Source organism: Tamandua tetradactyla, chromosome 21 (genome assembly GCF_023851605.1).
Source record: "Tamandua tetradactyla isolate mTamTet1 chromosome 21, mTamTet1.pri, whole genome shotgun sequence".
NCBI lineage: Eukaryota > Metazoa > Chordata > Mammalia > Pilosa > Myrmecophagidae > Tamandua > Tamandua tetradactyla.
Genome location: NC_135347.1, coordinates 37,917,934 through 37,936,914, shown reverse-complemented (window position 1 = coordinate 37,936,914; position 18,981 = coordinate 37,917,934). Strand labels below are relative to the sequence as shown.

The 18,981-nt window shown below is 38.6% G+C and overlaps 1 long non-coding RNA gene across 4 annotated transcripts in view; it reads right to left on the bottom strand.

Annotated features, from left to right (window-relative positions):
* LOC143665582 (uncharacterized) overlaps positions 1-18,981 on the bottom strand; it is a 74,087-nt gene that overhangs the window by 39,995 nt on the left and 15,111 nt on the right. For all 4 annotated transcript variants that reach the window (XR_013167093.1, XR_013167094.1, XR_013167092.1 and 1 more), the window contains one exon: positions 986-1,096. This is a non-coding gene — a long non-coding RNA (uncharacterized LOC143665582). The remainder of the gene's footprint in view (positions 1-985; positions 1,097-18,981) is intronic.

Genomic DNA, 18,981 nt, shown 5'->3' with positions numbered 1-18,981 from the left:
ATAGAAATTGCCTACACTGTGACATCTGCTAAATAAAACCAATGATAGTAAATAAAATGAGTAAAATCAACCGTGCTACCATCATCTTATAAATATCATTACTTTCCATAGTATTTTGAAAAAGCATTATGCCTACGTTGTCCAAACCAATAGTCATGAGGGATTAAACTTTTAACTATTTTAAGAATGAATTGGCTGCCACAGGGAAAAGCACCAATTCATTTCCTTTACTCCAGCAGGGGGGTCTTTAGCCTGGGTGGGGAAGGCTAGACGGTGCCAGCAAGCTGAGGCTCCACTGGCGGCAGTCACCAGAGTTCCTCAGGTCTGTCTCAGCACTGATTTTTATCATAATTTAAAAGCGCTGAATGTTATAGAAACTCTGCAGTGTAGGTACTCTACATATAGAAATACTTCTCTGTTTGTTGAGATGATGTGACACAGTCACATTGAGAATGTATGATCATTTGTGCCAGGTCCCCATAATATTGCTGTCACATGTGGTACAGATTCAGGGTGACTGGTTGGCTGTCTGGTTGAGAAACAGGAGGTGCGTAACGGAGGACCCCAATTCATAGAATCATAACATATTAAATATGAAAAGGGACCTGAGATTATAGTGGCCAAGTTCTCTTCTTGCAGATGAGGAAACTAAGTCAATAATTATATTTACAATTACATGTGCTTTAAAATGCTATCTTTAGGTGAATCCCCCTGCTAAGTAGAACCTCTTTAAAAGTGGAGGCTATAGAAATGGAAAGAAAAAACAGGAAACAGGCATTTTTTCCAGGGGGGGGTTGACAACATTTGAGAGTGAGTAGGCTTTACCTGCTATCAGGTGCAGAAACAACTAGGGAACCAATGCACTGTTTCCTGAAGATAACCATGAGCCGGCAAAGCTGCCTGAGGGTGAGGTCACTATGTCCATTTGGGCCGGCATTTTCATTCAGGGAGATTGACATTGATCAATCTCCTTCTGTGTATTTACCTAGAACATTTGCTTCCACATCTTCTGTCTTCAGCTAGGCTGCCTGGTCCTTCCCAATTCCACATAGTGGGGTCAGGACACCCAGTTGCATCCACTGCTGATTCTTGGTGTCTATGAAGGAATAAGGACCCAATTTAGGTCACTAAAGCAAGAACTTTCTTCCTTGCAAGATGTTTCAAATGACTACTGAGAAAACAATTTAATATATAATATTACCAAAAAATGCGTACTAAAACCAGGCATTTTGAAGAGTCTGAAGATATTGTTCGCAAGACCTGAATATCGAAGTAGTGGTCTCCAATTTCAGCACATTCAAGTAATTTCCTTTTTAAGTGCCATACCAGGACCATATAGCTACTTTTGTTTTTCCTTTTTTAGGCTCATACATGTTAAAAAGAAAATCACTCCAATATATATCATGGTGAGTTTTAGGGCAAAGGAGATCCTATTTTCCAGGCTGGATTCTGCCTCTAACTCGCTGTTTGATATTGGGCAAATAACCTCACCTCTCAGAAATATACCTTTCTAAAGTGTAAAATGAGGAGTTAAATTAAATCATCTCTAATGCCTCTTATAGCTGAAAGACTAAGGATGCAATTTGGAGGCAAGTCGATGAGCATTTTATAAAATTATCACTGTGATTACTATTTTCATTATTTCAGGTCGAAATCTGAAACCTAGCTGGAGGGTTCATACTCAAACATTTCAACTTGGCAGTGTTCAGCTAGCCTTTAGCGGTTTATCTGGATGGGCACCCGCAATGGTTAAGATGTCTAAGGAAGTACACAAAGTATTCTGTGGTTGACTTCGATAAGGCAAAATGCTTTCTGCAGAGTGTGATTCAGAGGAGCACACCAGGACACTCAGCCAAACTCATCCAAACTATCCAAACCCCTTGATTCTGCAAACTGGGTTGCAGATCTTTAGAGAACAGGCTTTCTCACAAGATTGCTGGCACTTTCTCTTCCAATCCCAGCCAGAAAAACAGTAAGAACAGCCTTTCTCATATCATTTTGGCATTTCTGGTCTTGGTCCAGGCTGGAAAATTGAAGTGCAAAAACACTTAACTGAACATTTCAGAAGGTAAAGAAATGTTCAGTTCAAGTTTAGCTTTGAAATGGACAAGGGGTTCTTCTTTCCTTCACTCTTTCAGAACCCTGGAATGGCAAAGAAACACCATGATTTACCCTCTGCTTTCATAGTTGTCAATGCCAAGTTCCATGTTAGTAGCATATAAAGCTCTTTATGTGCCTTTGTAAAGAACTCTGCCAGGATAATGCTTAGAGTTGGTTAGCACCGCTGGATTCAGGTATCTCTGCTTCTTGCCTGGAGTGACTAAATCAGTAATGGGAGTTAATTAGGAAAACAAAAACTAGTTGAAAGGATGGGAACTAATGTTTTAAAGTGAAATATAAACAACTGATTAAAGTTAACTGAGCATAAATATACATGCAACTTACAAATAATGTACTTTTGCTTTAACTATCCTTTGCCACTCCCATGTTAGAAGAGCTCTTGCTCAGATCTGTGCCATGTTGGCCTTGATGCTAGTTTTGGCTTGCCTCTATCCTCAGATCATTTTTTATTCACTAAGTGCCCTCACAAGCTCAGCTCCAGACATAGCCCACACGGTTCTCTGATAGACTGGGAAATTCGCTCTATACAACTGAGAGGTTGGTTTTGGTAACCTCTGTTTCCAATGCCAAAATTATTCAAATCACTGTCTTCACCATATAACCATTAACCCTAGTTCTAGATCTGGCTGCTATGTTTGTTATTTATATTCAATATACATACCATTACTCCAGTTTAAATTCTTGTCTTAAAAGTCCTCCTTGAAATTTCTAAGATAGGAGAAAAACTTCACAACTTTGGCATGATTTCTTCAATGAGGCACAAAAAAGCAATAACGATAAAACAAAAACTTAATAAATTCTACTTCATCAAAATTAGAAATTCTCCAAAAGACACCATTAAGAAAATGGGAAGGCAAGCCAGGCAGAAACTGAGAAATACATAGGACTTATAGCCTGAGTGAATAAAAAATGCTTAATTTATTTTAGTTTTCTAGCTGCTAAAACAAATATCAACTAATGGATTGGCTTTTAAAAATGGGAAATTATTGGTTCACAGTTTTGAGGCTAGAAGTAACCCAAATAGAGATGTCAGCAAGGCAACGCTTTTTTCCAAAAGACTGTGACGTTCTGGGGCTGGCTGCTGGCCATCCTTGGGACTTGGCTTTTCTGTCGCATGGCGGTCCACTGGGCCTCTCCAGGCTTCTCTCTCCACCTGACTTCACTTTGTCTTTAAAGAACTCCAGTAATCTGATTCAGTTGGGCCACATCCTACCTGAAATAACATCTTGAAGAGACCTTATTTGCAATGGGTCCACACTTCTAGAATGTGAACCAACAGTAAGAACATTTTCCCATTGGGATGCGCCATTCAATTCACCATACAACTCAATAACATTACAAATAACCCAATTTAAAAATGGGCAAAAGTTCTGAAAAGACACCTCACAGAAGAAAATATATGAACAACCAATAAGCAAGAGGAAACATGCTCAATCTTATTGGTCAGCAGGAAAATGCAAATTAAAACCAGCATGGGAACCATTACATATCCACTAGAATTGCTAAAGTTATAAAGGCCAGCAATACTAAGTGCTCACAAGACATTGCTGACAGGCATGAAAAATGCAAACTCTTTGGAAGACAGTTTGACATCTTATAAAGTTCAACGGCATACACAACTCAGCAAGCCACTCTTAGGTAATTAACCAAAAGAAACAAAAGCATATGCCCCTGCAAACAATTTTACTTGAATGTTCATACCTACTGTATTCATAATAGCCAAAACCAGGCACAACCCAAATATTATTCAACAGGTAAATGGATAAACAAATGGTGGTACATCCATACAATAGGATGGAAATTTTGTGGTGGCACAAATGTTCTGTATGTTGATTTTGTGGTGATTTATAGGTACATATATATTTGTCAAAACTCATTGAACTCTAAACTTAAAATGGATGCATTTATCATATCTTAATTTTGCTTCAATAAAGTTGATTTAAAATAATGTTTTGAACAAACAGGCCCACCCCAAGAAATTTGGAAAAGTTTTATGATCTCCCCGCCTACCACTTTCAACAAGAATAGGATGATTTCTAATATTTGTGCTCCAGAAACTAATTTATTCCTGTTACTTAAAATGCCTTTACCCCATGATTATTTCCAGTCAGACATAACTCAAAGAATGTGCAGCTGAAGTTAAGAACTATTAATGTTTTTGTCTGCTTCAACCCCACTTATATGAGTTTGTGTGTTATGAGGAATTGGCATGTAAGCAGCTTACCATCTTTGAGCCTCGATTTCTTCATCTGTAAAATGAGATTTTTGCCACGCATGACCAATATCTATCCTTCCAACACCATACTAAGCGCAGAGAAGTTAATACATTTAATAGCTGTCATGTTTGTTTGATACTTCTACTACTGGCTAGGTTTCAGGAACCCTCAGTGCCCCCTTGAGAGTGTCCTTCCGAGCAAGGACCACATTAAACAAGGCAAGCAAGGTTCACAAACATTTAGTTTATTATATACACTGATATCAGGAGTCAGAAGCCTGTGGTCAGGTCTGCAGTACTCAAGATGTTTCTGAACACACAGCCCAGTCATGTCTTTTTATAGAGAATACAAATTATTTTCTTCATGATTTTATCATTTATTACTTCAAAAATTCTTCCCCAGACCTTCCAAAATAGAGCCTCCTAGACATTGTGTCCAAATATTTTTTGTTGTGACCCACAGTTAGAAATATATCCCCAGTGTGCATTCAGGAACATGCACATGCGCGTGAGCACACACACACACACACTCACACACACCTTTTCTTCGTCAGAGACTCTCTAATATTTACTATTATGTTCTGTTTAAAAATGCTGGTCACTACCCACCAAACTAATCACCATACACTAATGGGTCACAGCTAATACTTGAAAAACAACAAGCTAGATCATATGTTTCTCTGCCTTACAATATTGGTTGTTTTCTTACATGCGGCATGCCGGATGTCTTCTTTTCATCCTGCGAATTCATCCTGCACTCTTCTCCACTCTCCTCTGTTTCCCAGGAGGCTGACCCCTTTATGGACTGCTTTAATGAATGACCTTGACCTCTGACATCCACTTGGGTTTGGCCAATAAAAGGTGCCAGTGAGAGAGCAGAAAGAGAGGAAGATTGAAGTATTTATTCCTCTGGTTCTCTCCCTGGCAGTCTACCAGGGCTACTGCTGACAAGCAGCCTTTCTGGTTTCAATAACTGCTCCTTCCTTTTGCCCCTTCAAGCCAAGGGATGGTAAGACCTCTCCAGCAACCTCGCTCCACTGTCCTGCACCACCCCTTTGGGCCACCTAACCACACGCACACCTTCATACACAATCCTTTTATTAAATACTCCTCAAATTTTCCTGTTTAAGTGTGCCATCTCTTTCTTGCCAAGACCATGCCTGATGAAATACACGGTATTTATCATTGTTGGAAGCTGAGTAACAGATAACTGGCGGGTCCTTACACTATCCTCTCTGTTTTTCTCTATGTTGGAAATTTTTCAAAATGAAAAATAAAGAAAGAGCATTTATGGGGTACTTTCCTAAATGGTGCAGCCACAATTAATGCTTCACTGTGAACCTGGTTTTCCATGGGTCACTTGGCTTGCCTCCAAACTGTGGTCACAAGATTGTAGACCTTGACAAACTTCTCCTCTATATTTTGTGTCTTTCTCCATTGGGTCTCATCTATCTGTTCATTTTTCTTTAATTTTCCATTAGTAGCAAATTATTTCTACCAAACATGTTGGATATATTCCCCTCCCCCCTCCATAAATAGGTGCTCCTTCTGATTATTAGGACCCACCCATTAGAAAATATTTAAGGTCATTAACAATGGGAACATGAATTACACCTTCAAAATGCCTACTCTTTTGGCCATTTGATCAATGGTAAAGATTGCTATTGGTATCGCATCTTTAACATTTGCCCCATTCCGTACAAAACTAGTATTATTTATTTCTGCATGTGTTCATCTCAATCTGACTTGGTTGCTTATTTAGATTAGAACACACAAAATAATGAAGAAATAAAATATGTCATCTTCAAGCAACATTTTATCTTATAGGTTTAAAGTATGTCCAGAGTCGAAGTGGTCTAGCAGCAATCACCTTAGAACCAATAGCTTTTAAAATTCAGTAAGAAGACAGCAATAGGAGGCTTAGCAGGGGCGAGCCCAGGAAGACAAATGAAAACAGATATAAAGACTGATAGAATGACAGCAGCTCAGAGATTGGTCTTGAAATGAGCAAGCAAGAAACAAGGAGAATCTGATTCACACTGGTGATGTTTTCCTAGTTCCTCATAACCAATTCCTTGCCCTTTTTATACCCAAAGTCTTCTTTAGTTCTCTTACATTTTAAAACATGCACTCTTTCCATTTTCCTTTTCTAGTAAGACTTGTAGAAAGTTGGAAACTCTTGATGTTATCCACAACACATCAGTAACCTCACGCAGGCTTTGCTTATACTTGGGAAGTTGTTTATAATTGCCTCCTTATTGTTTTGTTGTTGTTGTTGTTTACAGGAGAGGTGTCCAAATAGCTGAACACTTCTGTATTATTCAGGGTTCTCTAGGAAAACAGAACTGACAGGAGATTTGCATACATATATATGTATATGGCAAATATTATGAGATTTTTATAAGAAGTGTGCATGCAGGGCTGGGTAAGTCCACATTCCACAGGGCAAGAATGGAAGACCACAAACTGGGAACTCAAATAAAGATTTTTAATGAATTCCCAGAAGAAGCTGATCGGCTGAAGTAGAGATGGAAATTCTCTCCTCTGACTTCTGAAATCATTACTTCTCCTTTTAAGGTCTTCAACTAACACAAGAACTTAACCATCATAATCTCCTTGGTTCAACATAACATCACAGTTAAAAATAAATATTTCCTTAAAATACATTCCCATGATAGAACATGCAAAACACAGGGAGGTTGAATCTCGTCTTTTTTCCTGAAAATCCTTATTTCTGAAAAGCAAAACTATTCTAGGTGGAAATTGAGTTGCCTATGGTGCTCAATTACAAATGACCTTTGTTCTTGCAGAAAATATTTTTTGAGTACTTCGTATAAGATAAGACACTGTTTTAGTTGCTGGAAAGGCAATGGAGAGCAACACAAAATCCTGACCTTAAGAAGTTTACTGTCGATCAGGAAAGAAAGGCAGTTACTGTACAATGTGATACCCTCCACCACAAGAGTACATGAAGAACGTAAAAAGGGCACCTAACCAGAACCAAGAGCTCAGGGAAGACTTTACAGTGAAATGATAGCTAATCAGGTGAGAAGCAATAGTCTAGCAGCTAATAGTTATTGAATGCTTACTAGAACCCAGGCACTGTTCTAAGCACTACCTACTCATTTCATCTTCATAATGACCCTGAAGGGTAGATGTTATTACTAACACCATCATCACCATCAAGGCACAAGAAGGTTAAAGACAAGGAAATAGTGGAGACAGTATTCAAATTCAATCACAACCCATACTCTTAACTACAACATTAAATAGCCTTCCTACAGGTAGGGAAGCTGGCAAAGCAATCAGAGGTCAAATCATGAAGGGTCATGTGACCCTCTTTAAGGAGGTTGGACTTAACCTGAAGAGCACTGGGGAGCCGTTAAAGAGTGTCAACAGGAAAGAGTTAAGATCTGATTTGGACTTTAGAAAGTCACTGTAGGGGTAAAAATTAAAAAATGGATTGAAGGACCCAAGGCAGAATGGCACATTAGAACATCAGTGCACTACTCTATGAGAGAAATGACAATTTGCCCAGATCAGGGAGGATGGTCAGGGGGCTGAGAGAATGGGGAGATGTGTCGGAGGGAGAATTGATGGAACCTGGTGGTTAAGTGGCTGTGGGAACTGAGAGAGAAAAGGCAGAATCAAGGATGACAGCTCTCTCTCTTAGCCACGGGATGGATAGCGGTACCATCTGTGGAGAGAGAACACAGGAGATGGGGCAGGGTGGAGAAACTGAACTTCATGAGCTCGGTTAGTGATATGCAGATTGTGAGTGGCCAGTCGGACAACCAAGCGGAATGGCCCAACAGATCATCAGATCTGGAGCTCAGTAGCCAGAACTGGCTAGAGACAAACAGTTGAGAATTATTTGGTCTGCACAGGGTAACCAGAGTCATGTGTGGAAGGACCCAAGGAGAGTGGATGAAGTGAGAAGAGACGAGGGCCTAAAGCAGAACCTTGCTAACATCAGCAGTTAAGGCCACAGTGAGGCAGGTTGCTCACAAACGAAGCTGAGAAGCTACAGCCAGAAATGAAGCAAGAAAAGCCCCAGCACATGTGGTCACTGATGCTCAGGAAAGAAAGGATCTGCCTGACTCTTCTGCAGAAGGTATCAAAAAGGCCCATAATTCCTTTCCTTTCTGTAAGAAAAGGAAATTTCCTCAGTCTCAGAACTCCCAGGAATCCATAGTCCTAAATTATTTTTTTAAAGTTGATCCATTCTTAAGTTATACCCTTTTCAGCTATCAAGTGAATTACATTTGTGAGGCAACTCAGGAGGGTATTTGGTTCTAAGAAGATGCTTCAATTTCCTAAATTTCTGATACCTGCTGCCTTTGTTAACTCTAAGTTGCCACTAGCATTCAGTAAATTTTAAAAATTAGAAATTTCTACTTTTTTTCCAACTATCTAGGCAAAGAAGGGGTTAGCTATTTTTTCCAGAAAACCTGGGACTTTTCTAAAACAATAAAGACAGGTTAAAAATACTGAAACGCAGCATCTTAATTTAAGATAGCTCTGAATAATAAACCCGTGCCGACCACCATTCAGGATTGGCTCTGAGGCTCCGTCGTACAAATTTGGATATAAAACAGTGCAAGGCTTTCCATTTTTATAGTCTTAGACCCATTTAATTTCAGTAACATGAGAGAAATGATCTGTTCCATATTTCAAATAGACTGATTATACTGTTCTACATATCAGACAGAAGAAAAATATCGCTAATAATGTTTTATATAGATTTTAGACATTTTTCATTCTATTATCGATGTTATTTTATCTGTTTCAGTCCCAAAGGATGACTGATTAGGTTTAGTCACGTGAATCAAATCTTTGATTCTTTCAAATCTTTTTTAAAATGGGGGTTCTGCGGTAGCTAAATTGGGAAGGATCTGGTTACAATTCTGCCATTAAGTTACTGAACATGAAGACATTTTGTTGAGGTGTATTCTACCCTAAAAATAGAGATATCAAACTGCGTCAATTATACACACCCATTCTCAACTGACATTGAAGAATCCTGATAACTGTTTCATTGAGAAGGAAGGGAGATACTAAATACCATTTCTTTTAATTGCTAGAAATGTTCTTCATGATTTAAAAAATAAAGTATTTGCATTCTGCAAATCTACAGAGCATAAAATTATCATCTTTGGGTACAGTGTCGTGAGAGTTCAGTATAAGCTTATTAATTTGTCAAAATATGTTGAAAACTTGGAAATGGGTTGTTAGAGAAGCATTTTCAATCATTTACAATGAGTCACTGGAGAATTCAGAGCTTCCTACAGGAGTCAGGAAGGGATATTGGGAAACAGAAAAAGTTGAAAGCTGTGACTGACCTCCTTTCTTCTTTTTCTAGTTTTATTTACATGCTAATTCATTTTTTCCTGTCAAAGGTATATATTTTGGGTGACTTAACTGCCATCCTTTTTAATAATGCACAATCTGTTGTGATGGACAGGAAACCTTAATTCCTTACAGAAAAGTGGGAAGTGGTTGAGATACACAGGAAACCATTCAATCAGAGAAACCACAGCAAGGGCTTGTGAAACAGGCAGATTGGATGCAATAAAAGAGGAATTTGAAAGGAAAGTGGTCATGGTATAAGGAAGTACTATGGGTGCTATAAATTTAACATTATATTTAAGTTGACTGTTGACTCCTTAAATTCGAGACACTTTCTTTAATAAAACCACAACCGTTTTTCCTTTGGTTCTCTACTTCCTCATTTTCCTCCACTATGACTTTTCTATTTCAAACGCATGCCGCCTTTTAGCCCTGATCTTCCTGTGACAGTAGCTTATAAATTTCAAGCTCTCCCCATTCACTTTTGCCACCTACCCCGCCATCTGCACCTCCCTGGCTGATCCCCGGGTTTCCAGAGCCCACCTGCCATGACCTTGAGGCAGCCTCCCGTGATTGACAGCAGGTGCATTTATAGTATTGTTTCTCAGAGACACGATAAGATCCAAAGATTTGCAGTGGCAACTGCTAAGGAATTTTATCTAAAGAGTTGTGCATTTTAGGAGCTTTTCGAACTTGTACAGGAAACTAAACTTAGGTCATCCTTAATAAGATAAGCCACACAGCATTCTATGACCTTTTGGTTTTTGGATTTTGTCTTTTTTTTTTTTTTCCCTGCCTCTGGCAGTCTGCGGAGCTTGTCTGATGTGGTATAAGAAGGAAACTGGGGACGTACGGGCAACTGTACCTCTTATTTATTCCCTCAGCCCAAACTTTCTGTTTTCTTTTCTCTGTCCTTTTTCCCTCATCTTTCTGAATTCTTCTTTTTCCTAGTTTTCTTTTACCCTCTCCAACCCCTCTCCAAAGACAGAAGGGCAGGGAATGAGGGCAGAGTCAGAAGATGTGATCCGACCTGGGGACGCTACACCGCTCCCTGCACACAGGCGCAAACACCTTAATTTTTTTTTCCTCTTTCGGGCATTTCAACCAGAACAAAAGTGACTGAAATAGAACCTTTTTCAAACTCAATTCATTATGATTAACATTAGCGGAGGTATCATTTCAGTTTTAAATAGTGCTAAGCCCTACAACCAATCCATGTGTTTTCACATATCCTGCTGGCAGAATACCGTTGGCCTTTTTGTTCACAAAAAAGACACAGTCTCCATTTGGGTGGGTGCAAATACTTTAGGTTATTCTCTTTTAAAATAAACATTTGACTAATAACTCTGATTGTGTATATACCTTAAACTCTACTTGAATGCTGACATAAATGTTTGGGCCATTATTTGACTAGAATCAAAGATTCCTATAATTTCTCTCTTTCTATTTTTTTTTTTTTGAGTCAAGGGGATTTTTTTTAAGTCTACAAAAAATGTCCTTCTCTGTGTAAAATCAGGAATGTCAACTATCTCTTCCTCAGACTGAAAGAACGGCTCCTGATCGGTGATAAATGGATCTCTGTAGGGTGCTAGTTTATATTAACAAGGCAAAATGCCAAAGTGAATGGTAAAACAGTATTTACTCAGAACCAAAATATATTTTTCTCCAATGTCCTTATAACAATCAAGAAAAAATTATTTTTGTGTGTTTTAAGATTTTTCCCCTTCAACTTCACGGCTTTGTTTCATCTGCCAAGTGGGAGAAAGAGAAACAGAGAGAGCCTGGGTGCGTTTCTGTGTGTACACGCATCTGTGTGTTGGGAGGGGGGAGAGGGAGAGAGAGAAAGAGAAACACAATAAGACAGAAAAGAAGTGGTATGGAAGAGCGTGCAAAATTGAAAACTAGTCCTGAAAGCAATTTCCACAATGCTTGCAAGGGTGACTGTTAAATTGCCATTGCCACTCCTGGACAATAAACGGATTTCTTTAAAACAAGGATAATTCAGATTCCTATGCTGGATGTATACTGTTTACTGTGAACCTTTTATATTTGCATTTCTAATTATACTCCTCATCACAAGCCATCACAGAGCTACAATAAACAGCTTATTCCACTTCCATTTAGATCACCTTCATTTAAACAAAAATCCTTCTAGAAGGGTGTGAAATCAGTTCACCTGGTTTCAAAATTCTCTCCCATTTTATTCCCTCATTCTCAGCTTTGTATTCAGGATCCTCCATTTTGTCCCACCTATTAGCAAAGCACAACTGTGGCTTCGAATATGGGGACTATGTGGTTGCCAGGGTGACCCCATATGGTTGCCAGGGTGACCCCATATGGTTGCCAGGGTGACCCCATATTGCACATATGGCTCTGCAAATGGAAGTTCCTCAGGAGGAACCAATGGCAGGAAAGAAGACTTGCAGACTTGCCCAGGGCAAAACTGGTACAGAGTTTCAGATAAATGTTCAGAATTAACCACCTCCTGTTACTTCTAAAGTGTAAAAATAACGCTGCAAAGAGAATTTTCAACTTTTTTATAATCTAGCTCAGTGATCTTTCTCTTCTCCATAAAGAAGAAAAATCATGCTCACAGTTATAAGAGGAAGAAGGATGTGAACTTTCCTTGCTTTAAGGGGCATTCATAACTTATTTGATTTATACATGCAGCAGAGTATGTAGATGCTTAATTGCAAGAGAATATTTGAAAGTCCCCATGTTAATTATTGAAGGACCAGGAATCAGCAAGTCATCCTGCGGTTCAAGAATTGCTACCTCACACCTACCCATCCAAGACTGACTTGGAATATTTTCTCTTAATGTTTTGACTATATCTAAACTTTTAAGTGTTTCCACAGAAACTCTATATTTAAGGACAATCACTGGCTGGGGAAAAAGCAGAACAAAAGAGAGATGAGATTGCCACCAAGCATGGACAGTCTGGGTCCCATGTTTCCTTTGAAGAACTATATTTTGCTTTGGGCTTTTTCTGGATTTTGTGCAAGTTTGTTCTGATTCAATATTTCACTAAACACTAAAGTGTTTCCCAATTATTAGATACTGTTTTCACTTTTTCATATTTGACAAATGGCATTTCAACTCAAACTGAATGGACATTACATAGATAAGGGTTATTTCAATCATTCTTGAGTAAATAAGGTTTCTGCTTAAGAAAAACAAAGGAGTCTATTAATTAAATCGTTGCATGGTTTTAAACTCTTTCAACAAAAGTTTATTTAACATGTCAAGATTTTCAAATAACCAATATGTTCAATTTTTACCTAAAGTAGTAGGCATTTTATATTAAAGAAAAATTACCAAATATTTTTCAAGGGCTTGATTATCATCATTTCTAATATGACAGCTATGCTTAAAATTACATAGAAAGAGATGCTTCAATTTACCGAATATGGTCAGGTGTAATAATTTGTATAATAGATATATCTTTTCAAGGTCAGTTTGATTAACTTCATTCGCTATCCAAACAATAAAAAATTATGAAGACATTTTAGACTGTTTAGACAAAGATTATCATCCAGAAGCACCCCCCAATCATAATATGTGGACCCAAAAATAATTGGTACCAAATCGATAGCTACTGGAGAAATCTAATATTCCTAGTGTTGCATCAAGAATTTCCTTATTGACATTCAGCAAAACTATCATTGTGTTTAGCGGAAATAAAACATAAAAAATAGCATAAAAGAGTAGAATGAAAACCTTTGGCAGATGTTTCTGGTTCTGTTTGAACAATTGGCATTAGAGATAGAAATTCATAATCTAACTTGCTTGACAAATATCAGGACATGTTGCTTTGAACACAACTTTCCTGATCTTTAGGAATGTTTTGATATGTGACGTAATTAATCACCACATCAGGCTACAAATACATTTGTCCATTCTTTCCATTTCATAGACAAAAATAATGATAGCTTTCAGATTTGTAATCAGTTCCATCCTCATTTAATATCAGCCTCTCTGTCATTGTCCTCTCAACAATACACTTGCCCATGGATTCTGCCTTATCTCCATCTCCAGGTATCTATTACCATTTATACTCTCAATTACTCCCCAAAGTCTAATAAGGAAACATCTCCCCAAGATGTCCAGATCCTGAAACCACCCACACTAAGTGGGGCAATTACTTATAGTATAAGTGCCGGTCAAACTTACCCTCTAAGATTACTCCAGGTTTCAGTGTAATGTAACGTTTTAACACGTGCATCTCAAATTTTTGATATTATCTTACAGAGGAGCCACGTACTTTGATTTACATTACTCTTCCAAGGTGATCACATTTTGATTTTCCTTCTGAATATGTCTGATATCTTTAAATCCATCTCTGAACAGCACCCACTCAATAGCCTATTTCTAAAACACTTATTGCCTTCCATATTCACTGGAGCTACTCACTACAAAGTATTCAGTTAACTGCATTAATTTGATATAGGAGGTATAGATAGCTAACCAGATTTACTTAAGCTTCAATGTGACTGAAATCAAGCAGGTAACTTTGCCAATCACATGGCCAGGGTTTAAGTATTTTCACTATCAATGACAATTAGATCTCACAGAGTTTTTAGGAAGAAGCACAAATAAATGAAAGATTAGACCCTTGTAGAATGTAAAATATAATTATTTTGCATAAATCCCAATCACTGGGCCTATAAATTAATTTTCAAAATAATTATCAGTGATTAAGTAAGAATAATGGCCAACTCTCTTTATAGCTTATTATTCAGACTTATTGATTTGGAGCTCTAAAAGTTTAAAAATGATTTCCTTACTCACCCATGAGAAATGACTATTTTTATAAATTCTTCGGTACTTCTTAAGTGGCTAAATGCCTATTCTTTATTTTCCTACTTACAGGCAAGAAAATTTAAAGAGTTCTGGTCCATTAATTTAAGACCCTTCATTTACAAGTTGGATGTGTTTTCTTCCATTGTGTCTCTTTTAAATTGATACACAGACCTTGTATAGATTCTTCCTGATCCTTCTGGTCTTTTTTTCTGAAATCCACTCCTATTTTTCTATGCTTTTATCTGTATGTCTTGGACACATATACTTTTAAAATTTTATCCTCTATATTTCCAGTGCACTTTTCCCTTGGAGGTAGTTCTGTAAGCTTTCTTTTATGAGACTATATTGAATGTTTTATTTTTATAGTACCAAAAGGATGTACATAGATGGGTTTCAAGGCATCCAGGAACCCTCTGAAAGATTATGTAAAACTCTGCATATGGGCATTTGATAAGAGAATGCCTCCATTTCAAAAGATTCTCAGAGGGCCTTGTGACACAAAAGAACATAAACTTTAATGTGGACAGACCTCAGCATAAAAGCACCCCACATACACATGACCACACAGCCCACATGCCCAGGTTGTTCTCTTCTCTCTGGATAGCAGATGCATTGCCCTCAACTAAAAACTTGGAAGAAACTGACCCATAGAGATATCTTCTTTCATACCAATACTAAGGTTTAACGCATTACTAATTTCCAAGTGTACCCAACTCACCCAACTCCTGTAAGAACGTGGGCTTTACGTGAACCAGAACTGTATTAGTTAGGGTTCTCTAGAGAAACAGAACCAACAGGAAACATCCATAAATACAAAATTTATAAAAGTATCTCACGTAACCGTGGGAACATAGAGTCCAAAATCCGCAGGGCAGGCTGTGAAGCTGACAACTCTGATGGAGGGTCTGGACAAACTCCACAGGAGAGGCTCGCCAGCTAAAGCAGGAAGAGAGCTTGTCTCTTCTGAATCCTCCTTAAAAAGCTTCCAGTGATTAGATTGAGCATCACTCATTGCAGAAGATGCTCCCCTTGGCTGCTTACAATTGGAATCAGCTGGGGATGCAGCTGATGTACTCATGATTTAATTCTATGAAATGTCCTCATAGCAACAGACAGGACAGCACTTACCCAACCAGACAAATAGGTCCACCACCTGGCCAAGTTGACCCATGAACCTGACCACAACAAGGACCAACCACATTTTGTAGTGAAGGAAAGGAGAGATAGTTCTTGGAATTCCAAACTAGAATTCAAAAGAAGTCTCTCATCCTAAAACTCACAGCAAAGAAGTTATATGGAGTTAAAATGGACCATTCCTATCTTCATTTCTGCTGTGGATCCTAAAAGTTAGAGAACAATGGTCACCGTTCACAGATCACAAACACTCTGCACGTCCAAAGTAAAATACTCCACTGCTCATGCATAACTTGTAAAAAGAAGGGGTCAAAGCCAATTTTGTGGCCCTTAGCCCAACACCTATGGAGGGTATAAAAAGTTTGAGAATAAAGAAGCTATTAAAGAGAATGTCTTTAGAGAAAGATTTTGGAAAACCTTGGCATTCCCCTCCCACTAACTCAGAGGAAAGAGAAGACATTATATTCCCCCCACACCACCTCAAATCAGATGAGAGGAGCTGAGTGTGAGGTTAAGGACCCAGCAAACTGACAGTTGAATAAAACAACTGAAGTCCACAAGGGAGAATCTGGCTGAAGCAGCCAAGGACAGCCAAAAAAGAAAACTTAATTGCAAACAAACTGTGGGGGGAAATCATGGTGCAAGGATGGCTAAGTGTTCCTCATGAACCAATCATTGTCCTTACAGGAGAAAATCATCCTGGGGTCATTACAAATTTTGCTCAAGAGGACTCCATGGAAAGGTGGTGTGACTCTTCCCGGGATGAAGAGGATGGACTGTGTGCCCTGAGGTGGAGGGAAACATTGTAAACAGCCAGCTAGAAGACACATTTCCCATGCCACTGGTAGTTTATTTAGGTATGCCCAATGAAGGAATTTTCAAAAGGACCCATAAATATGTCCCATTCAGTTCCAAATAAGGTATCAGTGGCTAAGAGAGTTCAAATAGAGTCAAGAGGCTATTCTGCAGGCTACTCTAATGCAAGCTTCAGCTAGATATTGCTAATTACCATGATTTGGCAAACCCTAAGCAAAACCATTCCTCTTAATCCTAAAGAATGCCTAGGGGTCTAGCTGAGATTTTACAGAAGTTTCACGCTCTAAGATTACTTTCCAGAAGCCTCCAACCTCCAGATGTTTCCTAGGCCAGGTTAGTCCTGAAACCCAGAGGGGCCAGCTTCTCCAAGAATATCAACTAGTTCCATCTCCCATCCCATGTACTGACACCCCTTTCCAACATGAAAAAGTTAGAATGGGCAGAGCCTAAATGCCTCTGAAAGACTGGGAGAAGGATCAAAGGAATAGGAGGAGTAATAACAGAGAACATAGGATTTAACAAATGAGTACAACTGCTGAATCATTATATTGATGTTTCTTTTAGTCTCCCATGTCTTGCAGCAGATAGAAGGAAAAACCTAACATTGTGGAACTATAACTCATACCAAACTCTGAAATCTGTTTTATAACTACTTGTTACAATGTACTTTGAAATGTATTGCCTTTTGTTTATATGTTATATTTCACAATAAAAAAACGTTTATTAAAAAGTGCCCCATTCAAAACAGAGTCAGTTTTGAACAACAACCAAGCCCAGAGAACCCCAGTGCCAGACCACGGCACCTTCTGCCTGTCATCTCTCTTCCTTCACCCTCTCAACCTGGGAGAACCAAGGGCAGCCAAATAGGGTGGGTAGGAGGAGAAGAAATGAAAGCTAAGAACAAAGACTAATTCTCCACATCTCCCTGCCGCTGCAGACTTCCAGCTTTAGCAGGTCCAAGCTAGGTGGAGGGGAGAAACCTTAATTTGTATGAAATTTGAAGTTTCATTATTACTTGGGATGTTAAAAGAGAATTGATTCTACGACTAAAGGGTCTGGAAGGATTTTAATTTTCTGAAAGTGACTGCAAAGGTCATGGGACCTGCCTGATATTTCATGCAAAGGTAGAGATGACCCAGACCTTCCTCCACCCCCACCCCCAGCAGGTCGGAATTAACAAGTGGACAAGGGGGCTCGTTTCAGTTCCAGCGTGCAGCCTCTGGTCTCCTTTCATTTCAACAAACGATTATACACTTATGTGCTGGTGTGAAAGGGTTTTGTTCCCTAGAAATGCCATGTTTGAATCCTGATCCATCTGTGGAGACAGCCCACTTCTTTTAATCCCTATTCAGTACTATAGGTTGGAAGCTTGATTAACTTATATACATGGAGATGTGACACACCCAGTTGTGTGCATAAACCTTTGATTAGAGGGAGATGTGACTCCACCCATTCCAGGTGGGTCTTGATTAGTTTACTGGAATCCTTTAAAAGAGGAATCGTTTTGGATAAAGCTTAAAAGCCAAGAGAGCCCATGGAGCCAGAAACCTTTGGAGATGAAAAAGGAGACCACCACCAGGGGAGCTTCATGAAACAAAAAGCCTGGAGGGAAAGCTAGCAGACATCGCCATGTCCACCATGTGCCTCTCCAGTTGAGAGAGACCCTGAACTTCATCGGCCTTCTTGAACCAAGGTATCTTTCCCTGGACAATTCTATGGCCTTGCTTTAATTTGGACATTTTCACAGCTGTAGAACTCTAAACTTGCAACTTATTAAATTCCCCCTTTTAAAAACCATTCCATTTCTTTGGTATTCCAGCAGCTAGCATACTAAAACTACTTATCGTCCAAAAACATTTTTTGAAATTCAGAATGGTAGTATCAATAATTTGGCAATTGTCAGGATGCTTGACATGTTTTCTCTGAAAAATGGTGGTTCACTCTCACTTATCTAAGGTGGCACTTCCAAATTGTACACCTTGCAGTTATGGAGGCAAAACCATTGATATCAATTTTCCATGTTCATCCAGAAAAAATCTTTTACTTGTCCTTAAGAATTTGAAACAATAGAAATAAATGTCCCCCCAAAATGCTTTTATTAAAATATTTAAATATGTGACTATGTAGAAAAGGTCTCGGTTTAAATGTTTTAGCATTTAACAGGCTGGACTCAATTTAGTAATGGGCCCAAGAACTCTAAATCGTCTTCCATAAGCAGATCCATAATTCATAGAGCAAAATAGAGTCTCCACATAGTATAGATGAGAAATTAGTAAGCATTTGTAGATGATAATAATGATGGTTAATCTATAAATCACTAGCTAGTACATGCTTAAATATAAAGAGCTCCATAAGAGTTCATTCAAAAATGTCATATAAGAAGGCCTATTTGCTCATCCAGGGAATAAACTTAGTCGGTCTCACCAGGAACCTGGCTGGGCATATCCTCTAAAAGCAGACAGCCAGATGTAAAATTTGGGAAATTTTCCAAATTCATACAAAAAACAAAAACAAAAGCAGAGTGCTGAACACAAAGAGTCCTT